Source organism: Oncorhynchus mykiss, chromosome 32 (assembly GCF_013265735.2).
Source record: "Oncorhynchus mykiss isolate Arlee chromosome 32, USDA_OmykA_1.1, whole genome shotgun sequence".
Classification (NCBI taxonomy): Eukaryota; Metazoa; Chordata; class Actinopteri; order Salmoniformes; family Salmonidae; genus Oncorhynchus; species Oncorhynchus mykiss.
The window spans coordinates 41406044-41417704 of record NC_050572.1 but is presented as its reverse complement, the minus strand read 5'-3'; positions in this window follow the sequence as shown (position 1 = coordinate 41417704).

Below are 11661 nucleotides of genomic sequence, written 5' to 3'. Positions count from 1 at the left end.
TGGAAGGTTCTCCCATCTCCACAGAGGAACTCTAGAGCTCTGTCAGTGTGACCCTCGGGTTCTTGGTCACCTCCCAAGTCCCATGATTGCTCAGTTTGGCTAGGCGGCAGCTCTAGGAAGAATCTTGGTGGTTCCAAACTTCTTCCATTTAAGAATGATGGAGGCCCCTTTGTTCTCGTCGACTTTCAATGCTGCAGATATGTTTTGGTACCCTTTCCCAGATCTGTACCTCTACACAATCCTGTCTCGGAGCTCTATGGACAATTTCTTCGAACCTCATGGCTTGGTTTTTGCTCTGACATGCACTGTCAACTGTGGGACCTTATATAAACAGGTGTGTGCCTTTCCAAATCATGTCCAATTAATTGAATATACCACATGTGGTCTCCAATCAATTTGTAGAAACAAGGATTATTAATGGTAACAGGATGAATCTGAGCTCAATTTTGAATCTCTAGCAAAGGGTCTGAAAATAAAAGGGTCTGTAAATAAGATATTTCTGTTTATTTTTTTTGCCTTGTCATTATGGGGTATTATGTGTAGATTGTTGCCAAAAAAACGTATTTAATCAATTTTAGAATGAGGCTGTAACATAACAAAAAGTCTGACTACTTTCTGAAGGCACTGTATACTGTATTCTTGTCAATGCCATCCTATTCAACTATTGCTGTATATATGCTATTCTATCCTACGTATTCTACAGACATAATAAATATTCTATGTATAGACAATGTATACACATCCCATCACAGATAGATATACAGTATCTATCTAGTATATATTTATACTCCGGACTCTGACATTGCTCGTCCTAATTTTTATATATTTCTTAAATCTATTCTTTGACTTTTAGATTTGTGTATTGTTGTGAATTGTTATTGACTCCAGACATTTCGGCTTTTAATTTTGTATACATTTTTATGCATTTCTAAAAACCAAATTGCACTTTGACATGATGGGATATTGTGTGACACATAATCTCAATTTAATCTATATTCAATTCAGGCATAACAAAACAAAATGTGGAAACATTTCTGAAGGCACTTCAGAAAGTATTCACAGCCCTTGAATTTTTCCACATTTTGTTGGGTTACACCCTGAATTTAATATAAATTAAATTGAGATTTTGCAACAATCTACACACAATAATCATCATCTGGCCTACTATGGTGCAGTATTTGGACTTTTGTGTGCTATAGTGTGAGTGAACCATCATCATGTCTATTGACATGCTCTTTGGCCTACATAAGAGTAGTGGATGTTAAATACTATACAGTTACCTACAGCTGCCACTAAGGCTCTGAAAGGCCATCTCCGTCACGCCTGTACAGTATGACAGCTTGAGTGAGCGGAGATGAGGGCAGGACTGGGGCACTATCGGTTTACAGTGGGATGTTGATGATAATGAGAACCTGAAATGCAATCAGACTTCAACAGAAAATAATAACTTCTGCTAATTTCATATTAACTACTGGGCCGCTGGTTCATAATAAGTGTTTGTTGGCGGTCCACGGTCTGTCCACCGTTCTTATTATCAGTATCTTTCCACACAGTAATGAACCCCAATGATGTACACCACTCTCAATAATCGATGCAAATTTATTATAAAACACATTACATTATACAAATATCTGCATTGAATACATGGTAACGATGAATATGCATTTTATACATTTCATAAAAAAAAAGAAAGTGTTATACAATTAGTAATAATAATACAATAAATATACAGTTGAAGTCGGAAGTAATATACACTTAGGTTGGAGTCATTAAAACTAATTTTCAACCACTCCACAAATGTCTTGTTAACAAACTATAGTTTGGCAAGTCAGTTAGGACATATACTTAAAGCATGATACAAGTCATTTTTCCAACAATTGTAAACAGACAGATTATTTCACTGTATCATAATTCCAGTGGGTCAGAAGTTTACATACACTAAGTTGAATGTGCCTTTAAACAGCTTGGAACATTCCAGAAAATGATGTCATGGATTTAGAAGCTTCTGATAGGATAATTGACAACATTTGAGTCAATTGGAGGTGTACCTGTGGATGTATTTCAAGGCCAACCTTCAAACTCAGTGCCTCTTTGCTTGACATCATGGGAAAATCAAAAGATATCAGCCAAGAAAAAAATTGTAGACCTCCACAAGTCTGGTTCATCATTGGGAGCAATTTCCAAACACCTGAAGGTACCACGTTCATCTGTACAAACAATAGTACGCAAGTATAGACACCATGGGACCACGCAGCCGTCATGCCGCTCAGGAAGGAGACACGTGCTGTCTCCTAGAGATAAATGTACTTTGGTGTGAAAAGTGAAAATCAATCGCAGAACAACAGCAAAGGACCTTGTGAAGATGCTGGAGGAAACAGGTACAAAAGTATCTATTTCCACAGTAAAACGAGCCCTATATCGACATAACCTGAAAGGCCGCTCAGCAAGGAAGAAGCCACTGCTTCAATAGCCACTGCTCCAATCAATCCCATCAATACCCTACTCCTCCTCTGTTCCTCTGGTGATGTAGAGGTTAATCAAGGCCCTGCAGCACCTAGCTCCAATCCCATTCCCCAGGTGCTCTTGTTTGTTGACTTCTGTAACAGTAAAAACCTTGGTTTCATGTATGTTAACAAGAGAAGCCTCATCCCTAAGTTTGTTTTATTTACTGTTTTAGAACACTCTGCCAACCCGGATGTCCTAGACCTAGACCTTGTCTGAATCCTGGCTTAGGAAGGCCACCAAAAACCCTGACAATTCCATCCCTAACTATAACATTAAGATAAGATTAAGATAAAATAGAACTGCTAAAGGGGGCGGAGTTGCAATCTACAGCAGAGATTGCCTGAAAAGTTCATTCATACTATCCAGATGTGTGCCCAAACAATTTGAGTGTACACTTTTAAAAATCCACCTTTCCAGAAACAAGTCTCTGACATTTTCCACTTGCTGTAGACCACCTTCTGCCCCCAGCTGTGCCCTGGATACCACATGTGAATTGATTGCCCCCCATCTATCATCAAAGCTCGTACTGTTAGGTGACCTGAAATGGGACATGCTTAACACTCCGGCAGTCCTACAATCTAAGCTAGATGCCCTCAATCTCACACAAATTATCAATGAACCTACCAGGTGCAACCCCATACCCGTAAACACGGGCACCCTCATAGATATGATCCTAACCAACCTGCCCTCCAAATACACCTCTGCTGTCTTCAACCAGGATCTCAGCGATCACTGCCTTATTGCCTGCGTCCATAATGGGTCCGCGGTCAAACGTCCACCCCTCATCACTGTCAAACGCTCCCTAAAAGACTTGAGAGAGCAGGCCTTTCTAATCGACCTGGCCCGGGTATCCTGGAAGGATATTGACCTCATTCCGTCAGTAGAGGAGGCCTGGTTATTCTTTAAAAGTGCTTTCCTCACCATCTTAAATAAGCAAGAAACATTTAGAACCAGGAACAGATATAGCCCTTGGTTCACTCCAGACTTGACTGCCATTGACCAGCACAAATACATCCTGTGGTGTATTGCATTAGCATTAAATAGCCCCCGCGATATGCAACTTTTCAGGGAAGTTAGGAACCAATATACACAGGCAGCCCTGCACCCCCCACAGCAAATTACCCAAGCATCCCCATTTCTCATTCACCCAAATCCAGACAGCTGATGTTCTGGAAGAGCTGCAAATCTGGATCCCTCCAAATCAGCTGGGCTATACAATCTGAACCTTCTCTTTCTAAAATTATCCGCCGAAATTGTTACAACCGTTCAACCTCTCTTTCGTATAGTTTGAGATCCCCAAAGATTGGAAAGCTGCCGCGGTCATCCCCCTCTTCAAGGGGGAGACACTCTAGATCCAAACTGCTACAGACCTATATTTATCCTACCCTGCCTTTCTAGGTCTTCGAAAGCCAACCGTACCTACTCCGCTATGCAATCTGGTTTCAGTGAATCTGGGTGCACCTCAGGCACGCTCAAGGTCCTAAACCATATCATAACCGCCATCGATAAGAGACAATACCGTGCAGTTGTATTCATCGACCTGGCCAGGGCTTTTGACTCCGTCAACCACATGGTGGACTCAACAGCTTTGGTTTCTCAAGTGACTGCCTCGCTGGTTCACCAACTACTTCTCAGACAGAGTTCAGTGTGTCAAATTGGGCCTGTTGTCTTGACCTCTGGCAGTCTCTATATAGGGGTGCCACAGGGTTCAATTCTCGGGCCGACTCTTCTCTCTGTATACATCAATGATGTCGCTCTTTTTGCTGGTGATTCTCTAATCCACCTCAAACCAGACGACACCATTCTGTATACTTAAAAAAAAAACATTATTTAACTAGGCAAGTCAGTTAATTAAGAACAAATTCTTATTTTCAATGACAGCCTAGGAACAGTGGGTTAACTGCCTGTTCAGGGGCAGAACAACAGATTTGTACCTTGTCAGCTAGGGGATTTGAACTTGCAACCTTTCGGTTACTAGTCCAACCCTCTAACCACTAGGGTATCCTGCCGCCCCTGGACCTTCTTTGGACACTGTGTTAACTAATGTCAAGATGAGCTTCAATGCCATTCAACTCTCCTTCTGTGGCTCTTAAATTCAAGTTAAACTAAATGTGTGGTCTTCAACCGATTGCTGCCAGCACCTGCCTGCCCATCCAGCATCATTACTCTGGACGGTTCTGACTTAGAATATGTGGACAACTACAAATACATAGGTGTCTGGTTAGATTGTAAACTGTCTTTCCAGACTCACATTAAGCATCTCCAATCCAAAATTAAATCTAGAATCGGCTTCCTATTTCGCAACAGCATCCTACACTCATGCTGCCAAAAATACCCTCGTAAAACTGACTATCCTAGCAATCCTTGACTTCTGCGATGTCATTTATAAAATAGCCTCCAACACTCTACTCAGCAAATTGGATGCTGTGCCATCTGTTTTGTCACCAAATCCCAATATACTACCCACCACTGCGACCTGTATGCTCTCATTGACTGGCCCTCGCTTCATATTTGTCAACAAACCCACTGGCTCCAGGTCATTTACAAGTCTCTGCTAGGTAAAGCCCCGCCTTATCTCAGCTCACTGGTCACGATAGCAGCAACTACCCGTAGCATGCGCTCCAGTAGGTACATTTCACTGGTCACCCCCAAAACCAAATTCCTCTTTTGGCCGCCTTTCCTTTCAGTTCTCTGCTGCCAATGACTGGAACAAATTGCAAAAACCATTGAAGCTGGAGACTCATATCTCCCTCTCTACCTTTAAGCACCAGCTGTCAGAGCAGCTCACATATTACTGCACCTGTACGTAGCCCATCTGTAAATAGCCCATCCAACTACCTCATTCTCATACTGTTATTTTTATTTTTGCTCCTTTGCACCCCAGTATCTCTACTTGCACATTCATCTTCTGCACATCTATCACTCCAGTGTTTAATTGCTATATTGTAATCATTTTGCCTCTATGGCCTATTTATTCCCTTACCTCCCACATCGTACCTCATTTGCACTCACTGTATATAGACTTCTTCTATTGTGTGTTGTTTGTTTATTCCATATGTAACTCTGTGTTGTTGTATGTGTCAAACTGCTGTGCTTGGCCATGTTGCAGTTGTAAATGAGAACTTGTCCTCAACTGCCCTACATGGTTAAATAGAGGTGAAATAAAAATAAATAATACATTTTTTTATAAAAATACTCCCACTATCGAAAGAAAATGGTAGGGATGGCCATTTAAAATGTTTGTATTTGTTTTTAAATCTACTGTATATCACATACAGTGGGGCAAAAAAGTATTTAGTCAGCCACCAATTGTGACAGTTCTCCCACTTAAAAAGATGAGAGAGGCCTGTAATTTACATCATAGGTACACTTCAACCATGACAGATAAAATGAGGGAAAAAAATCCAGAAAATCACATTGTAGGATTTTTTATGAATTTATTTGCAAATGATGGTGGAAAATAAGTATTTGGTCACCTACAAGCAAGATTTCTGACTCTCACAGACCTCTGTAAGAGGCTCCTCTGTCCTCCACTCATTACCTGTATTCATGGCACCTGTTTGAACTTGTTATCAGTACAACGGTTAGTCAGGCTGATTAAGGTAGCATGTACATGTAGATGTGGTTAAAGTGACTATGCATATATAACAGAGTAGCGTAAAAGAGGGGGTTGGCGGGTGGGACACAATGCAGATAGCCCGGTTAGCCAATGTGCGGGAGCACTGGTTGGTCAGCCCAATTGAGATAGAATGTACATGAATCTATAGTTAAAGTGACTATGCTTATATGATAAACAGAGAGTAGCAGCAGAGTAAAAAGAGGGGATGGGTGGGTTAGGGGAGCACACAATGCAAATAGTCCGGGTAGCCATTCGATTACCTGTTCAGGAGTCTTATGGCTTGGGGGTAAAAACTGTTGAGAAACCTTTTTGTCCTAGACTTGGTAGTGCTTGCCATGCGATAGTAGAGAGAACAGTCTATGACTGGGGTGGCTGTTTTTTTTAGGGCCTTCCTCTGACACCGCCTAGTGTAGAGGTCCTGGATGGCAGGCAGCTAAGCCCCAGTGGTGTACTGGGGCGTACGCACTACCCTCTGTAGTGCCTTGCGGTCAGAGGCCGAGCATTGCCATACCAGGCAGTGATACAATCCTCTTGATGTTGCAGCTGTAGAACCTTTTGAGGATCTCAGGGCCCATGCCAAAGTTTTGTTTCCTGAGGAGGAATAGACTTTGTTGTGCCCTCTTCACGGCTGTCTTGGTGTGTTTGGACCAATCTAGTTTGTTGTTGATGTGGACACCAAGGAACTTGAAGCTCTCAACCTGCTCCACTACAGTCCCATCGATGAGAATGGGGGTGTGCTCGGTCCTCCTTTTCCTGTAGTCCACAATCATCTCAATAGTCTTGGTTACGTTGAGGGATAGGTTGTTATTCTGGCACCACCTGGCCAGGTCTTTGACCTCCTCCCTATAGGCTGTCTCGTCGTTGTCGGTGACCAGGCCTACCACTGTTGTGTCGTCTGCAAACTTAATGATGGTGTTGGAGTAATGCCTGGCCATGCAGTCGTGTGTGAACAGGGAGTACAGGAGGGCACTGAGCATGCACCCCTGGGGAGCTCCAGTGTTAAGGATTAGCGTGGCAGATGTGTTGCTAGGTTAGGTGTTTAGTCCCAGGATCCTTAGCTTAGTGATGAGCTTTGAGGGGACTAACTATGGTGTTGAACGCTGAGCTGTAGTCAATGAATAGCATTCTCACATAAGTGTTTATTTTGTCCAGGTGGGAAAGGGCAGTGTGGAGTGCAATAGAGATTGCATCATCTGTTTGGGTGGTTGTTTGGGTGGTTTGGGCGGTTGTGGATCTGTTTTGGCGGTAGGCAAATCTACAGACGTGAGTGCTACGTGTCTTTAGTCATTTAGACATGTTGCCTTCGTGTTCTTGGGCACAGGGACTATGATGGTCTGCTTGAAACATGTTGGTATTACAGACTCAATCAGGCACATGTTGAAAATGTCACTGAAGACACCTGCTATGCCCTGCGACGAACCATCAAAGTAAGTAAATGCACAGGTTTAGATAGTTTATTTATTATTATTTAGTACATAGTATTATTGGTCAAGTGATGGTAAGTCAAATGTGTACTTATTACAATTTCAAATGAATTAAAGTAGTAACAAGGCAGTTACTAACTAAATGTGAAATCCTACCACCTGTTAAGACCGGAGAGAGGACAAAGGAGAGAGATCTCATGGCCAAAACTGCCTATGAGGGAAGAGCAGGACAATACCTAACCTCTGTCTCAGCCAGCATAGGTGGAAAAGTAGTGATATGACATGGAATATACCATGTCAAAAAACAATTCACAACATAGGAGCGTTCCTGAAAGCACACCACAAGGCTACATACTAAGAGTTAGATGACAAAATAGCAGACACTCTCAAACTTGCACAAGCTCGGCTCAAGAGTATGATTAAAAATAAGATTATACATTTTTTTACTTCACTTTAATTCAGTCGGTCAGTATAGCTAAATTATTGTGCTGGTACAAAAGGAATGCAGTATGTTAAACCGGCATTTTGATAATTTGTTTACTGAAAATAATGAACAATTTGTGCTTTTGTGACTTCCGGGTGCGATTCGAGGAAGCGACTGTGGATGAGGACGGAGCAGCAGCAGCGCCTGAATAAACATTACATAGTTAACTTTTAGCTTCAAGCAGTTTTACACTTCTTGATTGGAGTGCAGTGTTGATGTTTTTACTGACTTGTTTTGTTAGCTTATTGCTGTGATTTTGTTTCCCTATCTATTGTGATAGTTTCTAAAAATAAAAAAAAATAAAAAATTATTGTCTGGAATTTTGTATACTTTGTCAGTGGACACCTACCGACATGATACGTTCAGGGTAGATTAAATGACATGTCTTATGTCATTAGACATTCAGAGGCCCCCTTCATTTCAACGTCCTTAAGTGACTTGGGAAGTAACTTGCGTCTACTGACACCACATGTACATCTACAGTAGGAGATATTTCATTAAAATATTATTTCTAAGTCAACCTCATAACATTGTCATATGTCAAAGTATATTAAATCCCCGTGGATTGATGAGAAAATTGATGAAAAATTGTGTGGTTGAGAGGGATGAGGCAAAAGGAATGGCAAATAAGTCTGGTTACACAACCGATTGGCAAACATATTGCAAATTGAGAAATCATGTGACTAAACTTAATAAAAAGAAGAAACTACACTATGAAACAAAGATAAATTACGTAAAAACTTTGAAGCACCTTAAATTACATTTTTGGAAAAAAGGCTCCATCAATCACATGGCTCATTCATCACAAAGCCGACTGATATTGCCAACTAATTTAAAGTTTTTCTTTAATATGCAAGATTAGCAAACTTAGGCATGTTATGCCAGCAACAAATGATGACACTACACATCAAAATATACCTGGCCAATTTATGATTATGAAAGACAAGCATTGTAATTTTGAATTCTTGTTAAGGTTTTCTTTTGTCAAAGGAGAGGAGGACCAAAATGCAGCGTGGTTATTTCGATACATCTTTAATAAACGATAAACACAAACAATACAAAACAATACAAAACAATAAACGTAACGTTTTTGCCAAATGACTACCGTAATCAGAATGATGGGAAGTTTAAGCGCGGTCGATTTACGTCACATTATGTGATGGTGCTCAGTTTTTTGTCGGCATGAATCTTGTGAAAGCGGGAAAAATCCATAAATTAACCGCGAGGTTCAAAGCGTGGAAAAAAAGTAGCGGCTTATAGTCCGGAAATTACGGTAGCTACTTGTTTTGTAAGCTTTGACCATCTGGCATGGTAGTTATTACTTGGCTCAGATGACAGGAAGGGTGGAGGTAGCAGGCTTTCTGTTGCCTCTTGAGACTCATTATTACTCCTCACCACAGGAGTTTCCTTCTATGATCTAAAGTTGCATTGTTGTTTCTTAGACATGAATGAACAAAGCCCTAATGCGAAGCACAGGTCTCACTATGTTGTTGCTATGCATTCTTAGGAAATGTTACAGAAGAGTTGTTATCAAGATATCATATGAATGAAATGTTGCATGTGCAAGTTAAGCAGGATGGTATTTTTGCCTTAATGATATTTCTTTGAGTCATTCACTATGTATAATGTTTTCCTAAGAATTTGTTTTTTCTAGATCTTTTGTTACTACATTCAGAAAAGTTTTGCCTAGTCCTTAGTGTAGTTTAGTCAACATTCCAGGAGATAGCGCTATATAGATAAAGTTAAAGCACTGCCTGGCTTGCTTTATTGATTTGGTACATTTTTCACGTGTTTATGAATTACATTTCAAGATCCATCACCAATTAAACTTCCTCTGCAAAGCAGTTTGTGAACTAAAGAAAAAGTGAAATGAGTAAAGTAATTCAGTATTACCTCAACAAAAGTTAAAGATCAAACCACTTAAAAAACGAATTTGAGCTCTGGAGAAATGAATGGAATTTGTTTGTGTATATGGAAAAACAAAACTAAATGTCCGTCTTCCAGTTTAGCTAGTCCCCTTTAGCTCCTTAGATAGAATTACAGAGATGTTTACATACAAGAATGTGTTGATTGAGCTATAACAAGTTGAAATGAAACATTTAAATTGTTGGTGGTGTGATTCTTGTGAATAATTACATGTGATGTCCGCAAATGTGCATATTCACTGTGGATGAAATATGTGCCTTGGTTGGTTATCAATTGCACACCCATCAAGGAATGGGGCTATAATCCCCAGGTTCCCTCAGAATAATCCCTCACCGCAAGACTCATACATAGGACTTTGGCGTCTCTGCTCTGCTGAACCTCTGACTGAACTCCCTGCTGTCTATGTGCACAGCATGCATCTATGTGCACAGATGCATGCTTTCCTCTTCTTACTGTTAATTTTTAAAAATAAGTGCACAATCTATTTTCTTATGATTTATTTTGAGCACAATGCAAAGGCGTGAAATATAATTCAAAGAGATGGAATATATTTAGAAATACATATTTTTATTTTGGATTATGATATATGCATATGGTCAAGTCCTTTTACGTATTCGATATGTGTGATGTAGTTTTTTTGTACTTTTGAGTAGAATTTCCTATTGTTTTCCATAAATGTTGTTTTGTACCAGATCAGAACAATATCCTGCTAAGATGTTTCCTAGTAGTTATACAATACTTATATAAGTAACCAATGTTGTCTTTTGGCTGCTTCATGGTGACATTTTAAGTAAAGTAAGGAAATGCAACCCTGACAGTGTACAATTAACTTGAACCTCTACAGGCTTGGTGGGTCCCCCGTGGGACGGTTGAGCTAACATTGGCTAATGTGATTAGCATGAGGTTGAAAGTAACAAGAACATTTCCAAGGACATAGACATATCTGATAATGGCAGAAAGCTTAAATTCTTGTTAATCTAACTGCACTGTCCAATTTCCAGTAGCTATTACAGTAAAAGAATACCATGAGTGCACAGTTATGAACTTGAAAATGTGTTAATAAACCAATTCGGCACATTTGGGCAGTCTTGATACAACATTTTGAACAGAAATGCAATGGTTCATTGGTTCAGTCTACAATTGTAGACATACACTGCTGCCATCTAGTGGCCAAAATCTAAATTGTGCCTGGGCTGGAATAATACGTTATGGCCTATCTCTTGCATTTCAAAGATGATTGTACAAACAAATACAACAAAACACAATTTTTTCCTTTGTATTATCTTTTACCAGATCAAATGTGTTATATTTTTCTATATTAATTTAACATTTCCTTTCAAATGGTATCAATAATATACATATCCTTGCTTTAGGTCCTGAGCTACAGGCAGTTAGATTTGGATATGTATTTTCAGGCGAAATGTAAAAAAAGGGACGGATCCTTTTAAGCCACAAAGTATTTTGGGCATGTCTTTCGGTATTAGAAGCATGATTTCAAAGTGATTTCCACTAAAGCACTAAAGATTCCTTTTCCTATCGCTTCCTCAAGGTGTCAACAGTCTTCAGACATAGTTTCAGGCTTTTATTTTGAAAAATGAGCCAGAACGATAACATCCCGTCAAGTGGTCACATGAGTTTTGCTTGCGCAACAGAGTTTGGATAGGCATCGCTTTTCCCTCTCCTACTGTGAAAGACATTTGCGG